At 38.9% G+C, this 19,988-nt stretch overlaps 1 long non-coding RNA gene across 3 annotated transcripts in view; it reads right to left on the bottom strand.

Moving 5' to 3' along the window:
- LOC113260350 (uncharacterized) overlaps positions 1 to 19,988 on the bottom strand; it is a 30,925-nt gene that overhangs the window by 10,480 nt on the left and 457 nt on the right. Inside the window, exon 2 of one of the 3 annotated variants that reach the window (XR_008956319.1) lies at positions 19,606 to 19,790. This is a non-coding gene — a long non-coding RNA (uncharacterized LOC113260350). The remainder of the gene's footprint in view (positions 1 to 19,605; positions 19,791 to 19,988) is intronic. The other 2 variants (XR_008956320.1, XR_008956321.1) reach the window with 2 other exon arrangements.

Here is a 19,988-nt window from a genome sequence, read left to right as displayed (position 1 = left end):
GAAACACTTTAACCATACCTCCCTTTTCCTGAGGTAAACACCAAGAAAAACACAAATGGCTCTCCCACCATAATGGACACTACAGTCCAGAGCCAGTGGGCAGAGCTCTGTTTTTTGCCTTTCCCTCTGTGATAAGGGGAGGTGTCTCTCTCCCAAAAAAACCTGTGGGCAGAACTCTGACTTCCACATGCCTTTTCAGCAGCAGGTAATGCTCTTCCCTGCAGAGTCTTGAGGCATAACTCTGACTTTGACTCTCTTCTACTAACAAGAAGGTGCTCCTTGCCCAGACAGCCTGTGTGTAGATCTGACTTATAAGCTCACTTCAGTTCCTGAGATGGGACATCCCCACATGAGTCAGAAGGTAAAACCTTATCTTCCAAACTCTGCTGTGCAATAGAGAGGTGGTACCCCTTCACCTATTCAGACAGTGCTGAGAGACTGTGGCATGCAGTGTTGTCATCTGCGTAACATAGGCAGAGTAGATCAGAATAGCATGGCAGAGACTTGACAAACTAAACTGACATTTGAACTACAGCACACAAAAGGAGCTTCAAACTATACATTCTGAACCTAAACAGGTTGCTAAAGAAGATTTAATAGGAAGTGGAGGCTTATAACACAACTCTCAAAATGTCCAAGACACAGTACAGAATTTTGTCATACGAAGAATCAAGAAAATGTAGACTTAAATGAGAAAAGACAAGTAATAGTTGATAATACTTAGATGACACAGATGTTAGAATTGTCTGAACAGGATTTTCCAGAAGCTGCCAAAAAACGCTTAAGCAAGCAATTGCAAACACTTTTGGAACAAAAAAAAATTAGAAAATATTATCAAAGAATTAGAAGATGTAAAGAAAATCTAAATGGAAATTCTAGAACAGAAAAATACAATAATCTAAGTAAAAAACTCAGTGGATGGGCTCAAGAACAGAATGGAAATACCAAGGAAAGAATTAGTGAACTTTAAGATAAGTCAACAGAAATTATTCAAACAAACGAGCAAAAAACAAAAAAAACAAAAAAAAAAAAGGAAAAAGAAAGAAAAGAATTTTTTTAAAATAAATTGAGCCCTAGGGACCATGGGATAATAACAAGAAATCTAACATTCATGCCATCAAAGTTGCAGGAGGAAAGCAAAAAGAATACAGAGCTGAAAAAAAAATATTTAAAGAAATAATGGCTAAAATCATCCCAAGCTTGACGAAAGATATAAATCTACAGATTCAAAAAGTTGAGTGAACCACAAACAAAATAAACCCCAAAAAATCCATACCTAAATATATCATAGTCCAAATTCTGAAAATTGAAGACAAGACAAAAACTTTTAAAAGCTGTTAGTGGAAAAACAAAACAAAACAAAAAAAAAAAAACACAAACAAACAAACAAACAAAAACCCCAATATATTACCTACAGGGGAATAATGATTCCAATAGTAGGTGATTACTAATAAGAAATCATGGAGGTCAGAGAAAGTGGTACAAAATTTTGCAAGTGTTGAAAGAAAAGAATTATCAACCCAAAGTTCTATAGCCAGTAAAAATATGCTTCAGAAACAAGAAAAATCAGTACATTCAACATTAAAAACAAAGGCTAAGAGAATTTGTCACCAGCAAAATAAAAGAATAGCTGAAGGAAACACTTCATACAGAAACAAAATGATTCCAGAAGAAACTAAGAACATCAGAAATGAGGAAAGAACAACATAAAGGGTAAATATATTGGTAAGTCCAATGGAATAGTTTTTCCTTACAATTTTTTAAAAAATTGTGCATAACAGTTTAAAGTAAAAATTATAATGCCTGATACAGTTCTCAATGTATGTAGAAGTAATATTTTAGGACAACTATATTATAAAGGGGGAGGGTAAAGTAACCTAAATGGTGGTGATGTATCCACATCCCACTTGAAAGTGGCCAAATACTCCTAACAGTAAGACTACAATAAGCTGTCTTTATTATAATCCATAAAACAACCACTTAAAAAATTATATGAAGAGACAGACTCAATGAATAACACCACAGATAATCAAAATGGAATACTAAAAAAGTATTTAAGTAGCCCAGAACAAGACAAAGGGCAATGGAGGAATAAAAAAAAAAAAAAAAACAGGGAACAAAAAAACAAAAAACAAAAAAACAACAATAAAACAGCAGACATAAATTCTGAAATGTCAATAATTACCTTAAATCTAAAAGGCCTAAACACATCAATTAAAAGACAAAGGTTGGCAGAGTGATTCTTAAAAACAACACGACTGACTACATGGTCTATACCAAATATGCCTCAAATGGAATGCTATTATGTAGGACCTATATAATGTAGCTTAAAGGTGAAAGGATAGAAAAAGGACAGCATGCCAAACACTCATCAAAAGAAAGTCGAAGTGGTTATGTTAATATCAGATAAAGTAGACTTCAGAAGAAAGAAATCATCGGTGACAAAACAGGACATTATGCAATGCACAAGGGTCAATTGCCCAAGAGATGTAACAATGGTAAATGTGTATTCAGCAAATAAGAGAGCGACAAAGTACACAAGGCAAAAATGGGAATGAACAGAGAAATAGTGAAATCCACGATTATAGCTGGGGATTTTAATACCCTCTTGTTAGAAATTTGTAAAAACAGCAGAAAAAATATCAGCAAGGATTTTAAAGAATTGAACAATATTATCAACCTGCGAAATCTAACTGATGTTCGTGAGAACATTTCACCCCAAAACAGCAGGATCCTCATTCTTTTTAAGTGTTCATAGGGCATTCACCAGAGACTGTTTCTTAGATCATAAAATAAACCTTAACAAATATAGAAGAATTGGAATCATGTAAAATATGTTATCTGACCATAATGGAATCAAACTAGAATTCAATAAAAGAAAGCGAACAGAAAAATCACTAAGCACTTAGAAATCAGACAATCTACTTCTAAATAATCCCCATGTCAAATAAGTAGTCTTGAGAGAGATTTTTTGAAAAGTCAACTAAGTTAAAATGAAAACACAAAACTGTGGAAAACTATAATGAGATACCACTGCATCCTTACTGGGAAGGCTCAAAAAAAAAAAAAAAAAAGTGACAGCACCAAATTCTGGTGAAAATCTGAAGAAACTAAATCTTTCACACATTTCTGATTGGAATGTCAAATGGTGTAGCTACTCTGGGAAACAGTTTGGCAGTTTCTTAAAAAACTAAACATGCGAGTATTACACTACCCAGCAATTACACTCCTGGGCATTTATCTGAGAAAAATGAAAACCCATGTTCACACATAAACCGACAGATGAATGTTCATAGAAGCTTTATTTGTTACAACCAAAAACTGCAATCAGTCCAGATTCCTTCAACGGGTGAATGGTTTAACAAACTGTGGTAGTCACGGACCATGGAAAACTACTGAGCCATTACTTAAAAATGAACTCTGCAACATCTCCAGAAAATTCTGTTGTTCCAAAAAGGTCAAGCCCTTAAGATTACATGTGGTATGATTCCACTTTTATACCAATTTCACAATGATTTTAGAAAAAGAAGGCAAACCAGCGGGTTAGGGAAGGGAAGGGTGGTGGAAGGGAGGTATTGATATAAAAGGACACCATGAGGGATCCTAGTGGCAGTGGTGTTGGAACGCTTCTACTTGACTGTGGTGGTGGATACATGAACATATAGAGGTGATAAAAATGTGTAGTCCTTATATACCCACCCAAATGAGTACAAGTAAAACTGGGAAAATCTGAATAAAATCAATGGATTTTCTCAATGTCAAAATCCTAGTTGTGATTTTCTACTATAATTTTTCAAAATATTATCATTGAGGGTACCTGGGCAATGTGTACAAGGGATCTCTCTGTATGGCTTCTTACAACTGCACGTGAACCTACAATTATTTCAATAAAAATTTCACTTAAAAATCTCTGTGCTCTATGGTTAAAGCAGTACTTAGAGGAAAATGTATGGGACCTCTAACCACCTCCTAATCCCTGGAACCTGTGAATATATTATCTTACTTGGCCAAAGGGACCTTGCCAATGTGATTAAGGTTAAAGACCTTCAGATGGGGAGATTATCCTGGGTTACTCAAGTTATCTCAGTCTAACCATATGAGTCATAAAACAGTGAGAACCTTTCCTGGCTAGAGTCACAGATATGCAACAACAGAAAAAGGATCGGAGAAATGCCATGTTGCTGGCTTTGAAGAAGCCAAGGAATGCTGGTGGCCTCTAGAAGGAACCAGATTCTCCCCTAGACCTTCTAGAAAAGAATGAAGCCCTGCCTACATCATGATTTTACCCCAGACCTCCGACATACAGAACTATAAAACAATAAATCTTTTGTTGCTTTAAGATGCTAAAGCCATGGTGATTCGTTATGGCAGCAATAAAAAACGAATACAAATAGTCATTATGGGAATGCAAATTAAAACCATGACCATCTACACACCTATCAGAATAGCTAAAACAAAAATTACTGACCATAGCAAACACTGGAGAGGATGCAGAGAAACTGGATCTCTCATGAATTGCTAATGGGAAGGTAAAATGGTACGGCTACTCTCGGAAACAGTTTAAAAGTTTCTCAAAAAACTGAACACATAATTATCACATGATCCAGCAATTGCACTCCTGGACATTTATCTTAAAGAGATGAAAATGTGTGTTCACACAAAAATCTATAAAGTAATATTCATTGCAGGTTTATTTGTAACAGCCCCAAGCTGGAAATAATCCATATGTCCTTCAATGGATGAATAAAGAAGCCGTGGAACATCCATACTATGGAATAATCCTCAGTAATAAGTAGACACAAAATACAACAACTTGACACATGCAAGAGCATTATTCTGAGTGGAGAAAACCAGTCAGTCTCAAGGGATTAAATACTATACGACTCCATTTGCATAACATCCTCAAAGTGACGAACTCTAGTGATGGAAAACAGATCAGCGATCGCCAGGGATTAGGGTTGCAGAAAATGTGTGATCATTAAGGGATAACATGAGAGATTTTATTTGTGATGATGAAACAGTTCTGTATTCTGATTGTGATGATAATCATTGAATCTATGTGATGAAATTTCATAGAACTAACCCCCTCCCCAAATGCCCGGTATATAGCAGCAGCGTTCATAATAGACAAAAAGTGGAAACAACCCAACTGGCCATCCACTGATGAATGGATACACAAAATGTGGTATATGAATACAATGGAATGTTATTTGGCAATAAAAAGGAATGAAGTACTGATACGTGCTAGAACGTGGATGAAAACATTAGGCAAATCTATACAGACAGAAGGTAAATTAGTGATTGCCTAGGACCAGAGGGAGGAGAATCTAATGGATAAGGTTTTCCTTTTTGGAGGTAATGAAAATGTCCTAAATTTAGATTCTGTTGATGGTTGCACAACTCTGTGAATATGGTAAAAATCATTGAATTGAAAACTTTAAATGCACAAAATTTGCGGTATATGAATTGTATGGCATATGGTATATGAATCATATCTCAATAAAGCTTTTCTTTTTTTCTTAAAGGAGTGCCTGCAAAAGCGGGTGAAATCTGAATGACATCCGTACTCGAGTTCCTAGTATTGTAGCAACATGAGTAGCTCAGCTCCGACCACATACAGTGTCCTGAGTGTGGGAATACAGGCATTCTTTGTGCTGTTGTGCAATGGCCTGGGAGTCTGAAACTGTTTCAAAATAATTTTAAGAAAAGGGTGCTGCTCCACGCACTTGGATGAAAGAAATCTGAAGTAGGAGGGAGCCCTGGGGCAGTGATAGCAAGATAACAGGGTTGCTCCAGTGGGAGCAGCCGAGTAGGGCAAGCACTCCATGCTTCTCCGTGTAGAGCAAGAAGCCAAGAGCCTTCAGCCCGCCACGATGCCTGCAGGGGCCTCTATTGACAAGGCGGGACGAGGGCCTTAGAGTCAGGGTCACGGGCAGGAGGAATGAGCAGGGCCCATCTCAGAGACTGGCTATAGGCACCCCGAATCAGTAGTCTATTCCGCCACAAGCCCTCCCCGTCCCCCCTCCCAAAGTGACTGGAGGTGCTCTGCCGGGCCCCGGCCGGGATCGCTTCAGGAATCTCCTCCATGTACAGCCTGGAGTAAACTGATAGAGCTTTTCCATGATGGCTTAATAGGGCGTCACAAATACAAGATAGACATAGGACCATCTCTCAGTTGAGAGAAGCCAGCATCACAAAAGAGAGACACGAAGCGTGGGAGAACGCACACACACAGAAAGCGTTAATAGAGGGGCAGCACTGGATTTTAGAAACACCATCACTGCTCCATTTAATACATATTTCTTGGTCTCTCCAATAGGTACCCGGCACTCTTTTAACTACTGGAAATACGATGATAAACACAGCAGGCAAGGTTGCTACCATCAGGGACATTCCAATTTACTGATGGGGAAAAAATAAAACAAATAAAATATCAAAGGACAAGAGCCGAGTAAGTAAAGGGTGGGGAAAAGAGCAAAGCAATGTGTGCGTGAGCGCCTTATGTGCCGCTCTGGCTAAAGTAGTCAGGGAGTATCTCCCTGATGAAGAGGTAACCTTTGAGCACGGATCTGAATAATGTGTGTGAGCAAGCCTTATCACCTCCAGGGGAGAAGGGGGGAGCAGGGAGGAGGAACAGGTATAGGTATAGGGAGGATCTGAAATGTTGACAACAGCAGGGAGACCAAAATGTTCGGAGCAGAATGGGCAAGGTGGGGGAGTTCAGGGATCCCCAGGAACCTGATCGTCTAGGACATTCTAGGTCATTTCAAGAACTAGTGATTTCATTCAAAGCTTAATTAATACTCTATACCGAGAGATGCAAGAGAGTATTTTAAACAGGAACTCTTTAAAAAGAATCAACTAGTAGTCATGTAAATTAAAGGCTTCGTCTTTGAAATGAATCATTCAATAGACGAGCAGAACAGCAGATGGGACACAAAAAAGGAGCAAATTAGTAAGCTGGAGGAAAAACCCAAATATTTTTTCTTCCCCAGAATACAGGACAAACATACAATTAAAAGATGCAAAGTCAGACAAGGAAGATAGAGACTCAAAAAACCCATCCAGAAGATTCAAATTTTATCTAATACAAGTAGACAATTTCTACTAGAAATAAAATTAGAGGCCAATTTCTCTTAAGAAATAGAAGTAGATTCCTAAACAAATATTAGCAAATCAAATCTGACTTTGTGCTTTCGACCTTCCCTCCTACCCCATGCCTCACCCTGCACCCACAGCGGAAGATGGGAATGACAGTTCCGGCAAGAATGTTGTAGGGCCAAAACCTCCCCCTCACAACCAGTAGGAGGAGTTCCTCAGATGACTGGAAACGATGTCAGCTGGAGCCCACCCCTGGCCATGACCCATAGCCTAGGCAAACATGAAAAGAAAAGACACCCTTAACCCTAACCCCGTGCAGGTGCCCCTCTGGGCCTGCCTGCTCTCCCAGCTTGAGAATGCATTGTCCTTCAGCAAGTGCTTTGTGCTTGTCACCTTCCTTCTGGCTGTCTTTACTCGATCCCGGATCCCCACCTAAATCTTTCCTGGGGAATCCAAGAACCGAGACCTCCATTCACACAACGCAGACTCTCCCACCAGTAAAAATTGTTGCTTCAAATATTGTTTCTGTTCCTTTCTCTTTTCTTCTGGTGCTCCCACTTGGCATCTATTATGCCCTCTATAGTTGTCCCACAGTTTTTGGATATTCTGTTTTGTTTTCTTCAGTCTTTTTTCTTTTTGCTTTCCAGTTTTGGAAGTTTTTGGTCATATCCTCAAGCTTGGAGATTTTTTTCCTCACGGTGTCCCGTCCACTAATGAGCCCAACAAAGGTATTCCTCATTTCTCTTACAGTGTTTTTGATCTTTAGTATTTCTTTTTGACTCTTTCTTGGATTCTCATCTTTCCGCTTACATTATCCATGTGTTCTTGCATGTTGTCTACTTTTTCCATTTGAGCCCTTAACATATTAATCATAGTTGTTTAAATTTCTGGTCTGATCTTTCCAACATCCTTGCCATGTCTGGTGTTTGTTTAGTCTCTTTAAAATGTGTTTTTTGGGATAGCTGGGTGGCTCAGTCAGTTGGGCGTCTGCCTTCAGCTCAGGTCATGATTCTGGGGTCCTGGGATGGAGCCCCGAGTTGGGCTCCCTGCTCAGCAGGGAGTCTGCTTCTCCCTCTCCCTCTGACTCTCCCACCACCCCGCTCATGCTCTCTCTCTTTCTCTCTTTCAAATGATAAATAAAAAATCTTCTAAATTTTTTTTTAAAAAATTTAAAAATGTGTTTTTTGCCTTCCGTACATCTTGTAAATTTTGGCCTGATAGCCAGATATGATATACTGAACAGAAGGCATGTTTGTGAGAAGGCCTTTAGTAATGTTACGGTAGGGTGTGGGGGGAGGGGAAACGTTCCGTAGCCCTGTGGTTAGGTGTCATTCCTTTAGTAAGCCAGCGTCCCTGGACTGTGAACTCTAGTGCTGCTTACCTTTTTTTGCCTCTTAGGTGAGAAATGGTGGCTGTAGGGGGCTGGAGTTGGTATTTCCCTTCCTCCAGGTAGTGTAGGCTCTGATAAAACCCCAGCAAGTTAAACTCTGGTAAAATAGTTTCTCCTGAGGGCAGGCTTTGTTAAGAAGAAAAGAATGCAATGGAATCTTTTACAATGGTTACTTTTCTCCTCTCTCGGCCAGAAGCACAGGGGACATTTCTTTGATAGTTACTGTGAGATACTGGTGGGGATCCTACCGAGGAAACTCAGAAAAGTGTGGGGATGTCCCCCACCCCCACTCCGGACTGGATTCTCCTGGAGTTTTTAATACTCAAACTGGTCCAGATGGAGCCGAGAGCAATTCACTAATTATAGTCCAGGTTTTCCTACCACAGCACTGCTTCCAAAAGAGGTTTTTCCTCACCGATTTCTGTTCCAGTAACTTATAAATCTCTGTATCCCCCTCTTTGTCTCTCCAACTTGGGAGGTAGTGGTTTACCCGGTGATCTCACTTCTGTGATAGAGCTAAACAGAGTTGTTTCTTTTTCAGTTTGCTCAGATTTTTACTTGTTTTAAGGATGGAATGGTGATTTCTAAGTTTCTTTAACTTGAAAAAGGGTACCTGCCAAAAACCTAAGCCATATTCAATGACAGAACTTTAGAAACACTTCAGTTAAAGTCATCTCCTCCCTTTTTACTATTAGTCAATGTATCTTGGAGGCTTTACAATTTATAAATACTAGAAAAGGTGAAACAAAACTCTTTCTTTGCGGAAAATATTATTTTCTACTAGAAAATCCAGAGCAATAAACTAACAAACGTTCAGAATTACAAAGAAAGTTTAGTTAGGCATAAAATACAAGATTAATTTTTAAAATATTTCCATGTATCAGTAAAAATAAAGTAGAAAATACAATTTTTTAAAAGACCCTTTCACATAAGCAACAAAATCATTAATTATTTGAAATAATGTTGATTTAAAATTTGTATAAGACCTTTGTGGAGAAGCTATGAAACTTTATTGAAAAACATAAAAGAAAACTTGAATATATTGAAAAGAATTCAACATTTTATTAGAAGTCTTAAGCAATGAAAGAGATAGAAAAAACAAAGTATAAATGGTAGAAAGGAAGATTTAAAATTGGTCTTTTTTGCAGTCAATAATATTGATTTCTCAGAAAATTAAAGTGAATCCAAGAAACTGGCAAGATATTTTCTTGGATATTCAGCAAGGGAGATAGAAGTATGATCTACATGCAAAAATTAATATCCTCCCTAAAACCACTTAGTAGCTAATCAAAAAATATGTTAGAAATAACTGAACTATTTGTAGTGGGTTGAATCATGTCCCCCTAAAATTCATGTCTATCCAGAACCTCAGAATATGACTTTATTTGGAAATTGATTTTTGCAAATATAATTAGTTAAGGTTCTCGAGATGAAATCATCCTGAACTTAGGATAGGTCCTACATCTAATGACTGATGTCTTTATAAGAGAAGGGAGAGGGAGATTTTGGAGACACAGGGAAGAAGGCTACATGAAGACAGAGGTAGAGATTGGAATTAGGCTGCCGCAAACCAAGGAATGCCAGGGGCAAGCAGAAGCTGGAGGAAGCAAGGAAGAATCCTCTTCCCAAGCCTTTGGAAGAATTATGGTCCTGCCCACACCTTGATCTTGAACTTCAAGACTCCAGAACATTGAGAGAATAAATTTCTGTTGTCTTAAGCCACCAAGTTTGTGGTAATTTTTTATGACAGTCTTAGGAAACCAGTACAAAAAACAAACAAACAAACAAAAAAAAAAACCAAAAAGTCCTATAAATTCCCTAGGAATAATTCCAACTACAAATGTATACAATCTTCATGAAAGAAATCAGATATTTTTACAGAAAAGCAAAAAGAAGACCTCAATAATGGGTAAAAAACAAGTTCGTGGGTGGGATGTCACCATTTTAACGATACCAATTCTCCAAAAATTAATCTATAAATTCAGTATGCCCCATATAGGAGATCAACAGGATGTTTCATAAACTTTTACATGTTAATTATAAAGTTTATATGGAAGTGTAAATTTTTAAGAATAACCAAGATATTTTTGTTTTGAAAAAAAATAACTGGGCTGGAGCAATAAAATTTGTTCAATCTAGTATGTAATCATATTATAGATTTATAGTGATTAAAATAGTGTTACTGGCACACTAAAAACCAGATCAACATAAAAAGAATAAAAATTCCAGAAACAGACCCAAGGATGTATAAGAAAGCCAAATTCCAGAAGTATTGCAAATGACAAATGAATATCCAAAAAGATATTTAGCTTCACAAAGATTCTTAAGAATACAAATAAAAAGGAAAATGAGAAAATTTAATGTTTGTGTTTCATAATCATTAATGAAACATTAAGAGAACTTAAAAATTGCCTATTTATAATTTTTTTGATATATGAGTTATTTAAGTACTTGCAAAATTTTTGTTGGTTAAATTAAACAATGTAGAACTTTAAAGGAAAAAAATATGTTAGTTTCATGAACACAGGTTGAAATTAAAAATTTAAATAATTTTATAAACTGGTTTTAATATTAACAAGGACCTCTTACAAGTGATCGTTAAAATTTGCTATGAACAGGTATTTGTAAGCACTACCTCAAATATAATAAACAGGTTTCATAATCAGTAACTTTAATAAACTATTACATTTTAAAACCAAAATAACCTCTGAAGAGTGTTTTCTGTAGCAAAAAAAAAGCCATCCTCAAGGCACCAAAAAAAAATTAGTTGACAATATTGTTCAGTAAACACATATGCATACAATAATACCATATGTTTCTATAGGTACAAATAACAGACAAAGAAAAGAATACATATGAAACTAAGAATAGTGTTTTCCCTCAGAAAAAGGTCAGGGAGATTTGAATTTATCAGTAACTGTTGAATATTTTGCAATGCAAAAGCATTCATGTATTGCTTATGTAAGTACAAATAAAGAAAATTTTTCGTCAGGTCATGTGTACCCATTTTGGGTTCGATAATCAGGGTCAATATACTTATGACTCTCTATGTTGTCCCAGAATAAGTCTGTGTAAGACAAAGTTATTCTGGCTCCTTTTATAGCAACAGAAAGCCACGCTCTAGCAGCATTTCCCACCACCTTCCTACATGAGGAGCTTTAGACAATGGGTAAAACTAAACAATACAAACAAGACTCAGAGTGTAATTTTGGTACTAATGCTGAGAATTTAGTTGTATTTGTCAATATTATCATGGCAAGAGTAAAATATCTTATAATGGTCTATGGAATATCAATGAAAGAAATAGAAAAGCCTACTCAAAAGCAGGCTCTGGGGTGGGGAGTTATTGACATACAAGACCTTATTTCCCAAGCATAGCCTGGAGAAAACACTTATTTTGGAGAGCTAAAGGTAGAATTCCTCTTGGTGAGCTAAGACTTTTGTTTGTTTGCTAGCAAAAGAACCTGCTGCCAGGTTGGGTGTGAAATGATAGGCTTCGAGGCAAGGTCTGGAAGAGAAGGCAGAACAAAGGGAAGACTGCAATCCTTGGCATAAAGATTTCACCCTCGGGCAAAAATGGAAAGGTCCTAATATCGAAGCCAAGCGTCCTTGGATCGAAGTCCTTTTAAAATTATCATCTATGATCCCGTCTTGAAGAGCAAATAGGCAAAATGAAAAGCTCAGATACAGAGGTTTCTGGAAGATGGGATGTTTAATTAAAATTGCTGTTACCCGTTAAAACCTTGTGCTTAGAGATTTTATTAGTTTGTAAAATTATGGGGTTTTAACATTTATTTATTTTTTTCCTAAGAAATAGGCCAGGAGTGCATATTGTCTTCCCTGGCTGAGGCTTCAGTAATATCTGATAGGATTACAAAACTGCTTGATAAAATTGTGTGTAAAAATTTGCCCAACACAAGAGACAATGCCACCCTGACCTGGAACCTAGAGCCAGGAGCTGAAGATCTGTCCGACTTCCTTTGCTCCTACATGTTAGGTCTTAGAAGAGCAAGTCCCAGGCTCTACAGGTGAGATACCCAACTCCTGGGTCCAGAACCACCCCTCCCTATCCCAGGTGAGCAGGGGCTCTCCCCCTGCCAAAGGGCAGTCTCTAGGGATGACGGCAATAAAGATCATTTCTGTTCCTACATAGTCAGAATGTTAGGTACAATTAATCAATGAAAGGCCAGTTGGAATTATTTACAGAGAAACATCCTTCAATGCTTTCCAGGGACAATAAGAAAACACAGAGAATGTGGTTTTTGCCCTTGGAAACCCAAAAGGGAGAAAGACGTGCTGGAGAAATGGCTTGATGGGCCAGGAAAATAGCAGGACTGCTGGGCTCAAGGAGAAATAAGGACCAGAGGGAAACACGCAGTGATGAAGATGACTGAGAGCTAGAGCAAGGACAGGTAGGATAAGGTAAAGTAATAGTAACTTTCATACTGTTTATTTGGCTGTGCTGTGACGCTACTTTCCTCCAACCCCTACCTACCTAAATCTTCAGCGCCACGTGCATTAATGGTCTTAGTGATTCTTAGTTGATAATTAAAGGAAATGAAAGGGAGCTGCATACCACAGGAGGGTGGGAAGAGAAGAGACACAAGGTACAAGACACAGAGCAGAGACGGAATTCCAAGTAAACAAGAAAGAAGGGTGATATAGGCCCCTGAACTTCATGCCAAGGAATCTTTGTAGAGATTTAGTGTGCCGATTATGTGAGATGGAGCTTGAGCGAGTGCAAAATATATATTAAAGAGAATGATAATCCCAAAGTTTGGTGGTTTGGGGACCATCGAGGACTCTGTCATGTGGATTACATAGTCATTGACACCAGACATGGAGAAATAAAGAGCTCAAAGAATGGTTCTTTATATTCCTGTGGACGCTGACATTCACCATCTACCTCTTTATCCGTCATCTGCCCACCCATCACTGACCTTATCCATCAACTTGCCCACCCCCAATTTTCCTCAAAAACATTTTCTATTTCCCTTAAGCTTTTAATGGTTTTGTTCAAAGTTTGAGAAATTCTTTTCCTTTTCCTCGGTACAACAGTGAGTCTGTGGCCACACCAACCTAAATCCAACGAAATGCAAAATGCATGCAAGTGGGAAAACTGGGCGGCGTGAGAAAAAAGTACTTTTTCTTGCTGTTTCCCTCTTTGGGGGCAGGAGGTGGCATAGCAGAGATTTAGGAGATTGCCTGGCTGAGTTTTTCTGTATCCCTTGCAGTGCCCCTGGGACAGCTATGAACCCCAGGTAGCTCCATAGCTGCCCTTGGGCTGGAAGGAGGTCAGCAGTCAGTGCTCACGGACAGTCACCAGCCCGCGTGGTGGCAGACGCTGCTGGCCCTCGCACTCACAGTCCCCTTTTAGGTCTTCCTCCTGGAGTTGCTCACTGTCCAATTCTGTCCAATGTCCTCCACTAAGAATATTCCATTATCCCACTGGCCTGCCTGGACATACTCCTGTGATTCCTCGTGGCTTATGGTCCTGTAGGCAGTGCCTCACATTGCTAGAACTGGCTTCATTTTCCATTCTTAGGACTCTCGAGTAACCTCGATTTCTTCTCACATAGAAGAGTCACAAGACTTTCTTCTAAGATTTATATGTATATATATTCATATGTCAAAGAATGTAAAAAAACTTACTAGAAATGAAACATAAGTTTACCAAGAATACAGAGGACTTAAGTTAGTATACCTTCTCTCCATCTCTGTAATTAATCATACTTCATGTAAACATCCATTATGTTTTTAAGTCATAAAATGTTAAGTCAACACATATGATATCTGCTACCTACGTCTGAAATGAGATATCAGCCTGCCCCTAACTCCCATGCCAAAAGCGTGCTCATCTTCCCCCTAAGGCACCCAGGCAAATTCAAACTCCACAGCTTCTGTGAAATATAAAATAATGAAATGAAAATGTACAGGTTTAAAAAGAAATAATGATAATAATAATAAAACACTGCTTGCAGGGATAATAAATGAAAGGCAGAAAATGAAATAGGTCTCCAAAGTAATTCCTTAAGACTCTCATGTCTATCCTCCTAAAATAATACATATCAAATAAAATCTAAATTCCTCCTGCTTGTCTGTGCTGTACACACATAGTTAATTAGCAGAGGAGATGGGTGTCCTGGAAATGGGACCATTAACCGAGTGAGCGTTTTCCTGGTCTGTATAACATCGCCCCTACCGAGGCAGTCCCTGGCCTCTCCCACTGCCCATCACTGTCCCTTCATTGACCCCAGCAATGGTTGCCTTCAGCTTCCACTTGTAAACACGCGGTCTTGTCCTCCCAAGCTGCACTCAGGTTCATGCTGACCCTGACAATGTCAAGGACTAGCCCCAGAATCTGATAGTCAGCTGGCTAATCTTTACTCTGTTCCCCAGATGTTTCCTTGAATGGGCTTTGAGGCTCCCGTCTAAAACTGAAATCTATGTGATACTCTTCTTTTGTTTTCTGTGGCAGGCCCCGTTCTATCCCTGGCACTGCTTTTGTCAGCCTGGATGAGTCAAAGCTGTTCACCAGAACAAAGAATAAATGGCAGGAAAGGGTACTCAAAGGAAGAAATAATGCATTTTTCAGAAAACTCGCCCACTTGAAGAAATTAGCCGAATAGTTTTTCGCTAGTTCTTCCTAGATAAGTGTATATGGTCACCCTCCGAACTTAGAACTGCTACTCTAAATTTATATATATGCTATTTCAGTGAAAAGCCACTTTATAAAGAATCAGCACTGTGAAAAGTGAAATTAAATGGAGTACGTATGAGTGAGAGGCGATAGCTTTTAAGAAGAAGTAAGACATCAAAACAAGGTCAAAAATTTTCAAAAGTGGAGTGAGAGAACAAGCAAAAAAAGTAAGAGGTGGTAATGGTAAAAATGAGATCTTAAAGTTGAAATTTTGGAGGTATTGTCATATTGGTAATGGCAAAGTCTTAAAAATATAATGGGAGTAGGTGGCAGATTAGACTAGAGACAAGCCCATTGGAGGAAAGGAGGTCATGGAACTGAAAAGTTGGGTCTGGAAAAGTTACAGATGTGGATGTTAAGATCACCAAGAATTGAATACAGGTAGTATAAAAGGGAGTGACTGTGAGCCAGGAGCTAGAACCTTCTAAGACAGGTGGGAAAGTGTCCCGGTTGGGGATCAGGAGATAATGCAGAAAGTTGAAGAGAATATTTAGAGAAGACAGTGAGGATATAGGGGATTTTGTTAGGACTATGAGTTCCATAGCACACAACAAAAGGCATTTGGAAGTTAGGGGGGAATAGGGAGATGGGACAAAGTACTCAGCCAAATGGGAAGAGAGTCTGAAGGATAAAGATTGACTAGGGAGATTGGGCTTCACATGGTGACCACATAATGTAGGGATAAAGGGTCTAATGAGATTACATAGATATTGAAAGTAAGGCAGTGGGTGTTGAAGAAGAGAGAGGTCTTGCCAGAAGCACATTCTTGAAAATCCTGTTAACAACTCCTGTAACAAGCTCTCTTGTAACTCTTGCCAGTGGAGGTATAGAAGTCAGGAGAGGGGTCTTCTTATGCCAAGCAGAAACAACTTTGGAAATTTCTTTCCAATCCCCCTCTACCTTCATCTTCCACGTGGGTCCCAGGCCTATGAAGGGATAACAAATAGGTCTCACTTGCCATGGATAGGGAGTGACTGCCTGGAACACCGTGGTATGAACAACTTCAAGACCATGCCCAGATTCAGGAGACCAGGCAAACAGCCCCATCTATGCCAGTGTCTGTTTTCCCCAGTTTAAGGTAATTCCCTAAAGTTCAATTCAAATCCTCATTTTCCATCCCACCCCTCACTTTGTAACCCACCTGCTAGCCACTTACACACCCATAAAGCTTTTAGGACCTTAACATACACTACTTCACTCTGGGCTCCAACCTCCACCCTTCCTGACGGCGATCTACTCAGCCTGCTACACTGTCTGCTAATGACCCCCAAGTCTCCATGTCCAGACAAGGCCTCATTCCCGAGCACCAGAAACTTCTCTGCAAGTGTCTCTGGGACTTTGAGCACATCAGGTGTGTTCTTCACATCTCCCTGTCCTTTCCACCCTGAAGGGTCCTCTCGCATCCCAGTTGGTGTACCCCCATTTGCCCATTTGAACAACCCGAGTGATCTTCAACTCTCCCTGTCCCCCACCTCATTAGTCACCAGTTTCTATGCATCCAGCCTCTGACATTCCTTAAACTTGCTCCCTCACCTCCCTCCCTACTGCCTCTACCTTGTTCACAACTGTCTCTTCTCTCAAGCAGACTTGGGAAGTACACTTCAGCTCCCCTTTCCCACAGCCATCAGAGTGACCTTTGTAAAACAGAAATGTTTCGCTCTTCCTTAAAGGCTTCATGGCTTTACATCACCAACAGGATAAAGATCAAAGTTCTTATTCTTTGACACACAACATCGCATATGTTTGTCCAGGTACCACTCTCTCCTGCTAAACTATGACCGCCACCAAGGCAGGAATGTGCCCCTCTTTTATTTGGAATTCCCACTAACGGCTTGGAGATGCAGAAGATACTCAATCCAGGTGAAGTGAAGTAATGCAAGCAGGTAGAGGGAAAGTACAAAAAACAACCTAGTTTTAAATACTCTCTCTCGTGCCAGTTGACATGAGATCATTTTCTACTAGCTCTCACCACCAGCTCGTTCACCTCTCTTCCTACCATGAACAGCAGAGACATAGAAATTTTTTATTTGACAATTAATAGAAGATATACCAAGGGTGGAAATGGGGTCTTGATATGAATTTTCTAATATTGCATTCCAGCTTCACCATTTCCAGGTGTGCAACCCTGCACAAGATACTTAAACTCTATAACCTTATATAACCTCTATACTAATAGTACCTGATTCAAGTGGTTCTTATGGGGATTGAATGAAGCAGTGTGTATAAAGTGTATGGAATAGGAAATGTTCAGTAAATAATAGCTGTGGTTGATACTCCGAAAGAGGTCGCATGCATGGTTCATTCAGAGATAACTGAAAGCATTACTGCTGTTAGTTAGACAACACGAAACATGCATGTATTTCCTAGAAGGGGGGAAATGTGTCTTTACTTTTTCCATAGAGTTCAGGCCATACAGAATCAGCTTCTGAAGGAGATTGGGAATTTTTATCTCTGGTCTCCCTGACTTTTTTCTCTCCCAGTGTTTTCTACCCCTCTGTCCTCTCCCTCCAGGGTCCTACTGCTCCTGAAGAGACTCAGCAAATCCTACAGCCCTCTGTAGAAATAGACTTGGGTCTAGTGGGGATAGGTGGGCTATCTTGTTGATTTTCAATATTATCTTAGAATTTGTCTATCCATATGTCGTAGCAATACCTTGACCCAATTGAATAAACTCCTTCCTTTGAAACTTGACTTCCATTACTGGACCACAAATTACATTGTATTTGGTATCGGGGTGTTTTTGACCTTTCCAAAAAAATCAAGTTCATACTGTTCAACCTAATCACTGAAGAATGATAATTTGTTAACTATAAATATTTAAATATGTATGCATGACCATTTTTCTGTTATTGAACTCTTTCATTTGTTAACATATTGGTTCTCAAAAAAATGACTTGGGCTGGGGAGGCAGGTTTCCTTTACTCTCTGAGAAGCCATAGAGTGAAGCCATCTATAAAGCAATTCTTTCTTTTACTGACAATAATTATCTTTTATAACATCTCCTCAATGTATTTTTGTGTTAAAAGATCTGCCTTCCTCTTAAAAGAGAGGAAAGGGAGAAAAATAAAAGGCATATGGAGGGATCATATAGTATATAAAATGACAATAATCATGAGCCACCTATTTCACAAATTACCAGGGACATTACACATGATAATACAGGCAAAGAACTTTAAAGAGTTAAAAGTACAATCACGAAAGGCAGTCCACTTATAGTGTACTCCGAAGACCATTTTCAATCTGTGAACTCTTTGTTTCTGGTCCATGGTGAGATAAATATGAAAATTTGAAAGCAAGCATTTAGAAACTGTTATAGAAATTTGACAAAGTAATTTTACGTCTGTTGAATCAAATAATAAAAGATTTGGGCTTGTATTCTGTATGTCTGATTTTTTACTTCATTTCTAGTAATTATTTTCATTGTACTTCACAAAGGCAAAGAAAAACCTGTCCTTCACTACACATAGTTTGAGAAGCATTGATAAAAGGTATTATTATTTCTGAAATTTTGCTTAAGAACCGTTAAATTTCTAATTATAAACTAGTTACATGTCATTATCTGCAAAACACTGTTTCATACCAAGTGTAAAGAGTTGCCAGCATACAAACAAGTTTCAGAACAAGTTTGTTTTGTGTTGGGTAACTTGGTTATTTAAGATTAGAAACCATTTTTCCCACAAAATAACACAAACCTGGGGTTATGTTCTTGGTGTAGCCCAGAAATTCCAGTTATCTCAAAAGATTGCTAAGCTATACTATAAAATTTAATAACAGGTATATACTATAGCCTTTAATAACCGATCTTCTCCATCCTCCTACAATGGAGAAAATAGACTTCTGATTTCCAAATCAGAAAAGCTCTCTCTTCCCCATCTGCCTGTGCGAAATGGCGATTCCTAGCCCTAGCCTGGTGGTGGGGATGGGTAAGAATGGGGGCTACTTCGGCAGAAATTGTTTCAACAAGCAACACTCAGAAGGAAGAAGAGTACAGAGCTACAGCATTCTTCGCACAGAGTGATGAGGGAATTGGGAGATGGAGTTTGAGGGAACTCACTGGCTGTATTAATAAGGTTAAACTAAAGTTTCTCCAAGATTCTCTGAGATTGAGATTGAAAGCCCTGGTTCTTTACCACAAATACCTCCGCCCTAAACTCTGGGGTGTTGTTCCCTTGGTGGCCCAACACCAAATTGGGACTAGGCATCATCCTGAATTGAGATTTGTCCCTGCCAGAGGGACCCATGACAAAGAAAGGTAAGCCTTCTGTTCTTTCAAAAGGCAACTATCTACCATTCAGCATAACCTAATAACCCTTAAGACTAAATCAGAGATACAAACAGAAGCAGAGGGATCTTTTTTGGCGGGCGGCAGGGGAGGAGGGCGGGGCAGATGAGAAACCAGAATGTTTTTACTTACTGATTGTTTATGAAACTGATGTTTGTTGAAAATTAGCAATTGTCTTGACTTCTACCTACATGCTGTAGGGTGGCAAACCCTGGAAACCAGTAGAAGCTTACTGCAGGCATACTCACTTGTTCGAACTGTCTCAGTCTTAATGAGTAAGTGTCCCTTTTACACTTTTTTCTTTCTTCATGTTAGGGCTGTTAAAGTAAAAGAAAACAAAAATCAAAAACATTGTTCTTATCCCATAACCCGAGTTGAGATCAAAAACAGCGTCCACGTCTTGAGGTCTCTAGCGTAAATGAGCACTGCTAGGAGCAGAAAGTCTCTTTCCTTCCGTCTACACCCTGTTATAGAAAGTAGTTGATTCCAACATGAGTTATTTACAAGAAAGAGCC

The sequence above is a fragment of the Ursus arctos genome, unplaced genomic scaffold, assembly GCF_023065955.2.
Source record: "Ursus arctos isolate Adak ecotype North America unplaced genomic scaffold, UrsArc2.0 scaffold_3, whole genome shotgun sequence".
Taxonomy (NCBI): Eukaryota; Metazoa; Chordata; class Mammalia; order Carnivora; family Ursidae; genus Ursus; species Ursus arctos.
Note: the sequence above shows the minus strand (reverse complement) of the source record. Positions and strands in the feature narration are given on the sequence as shown.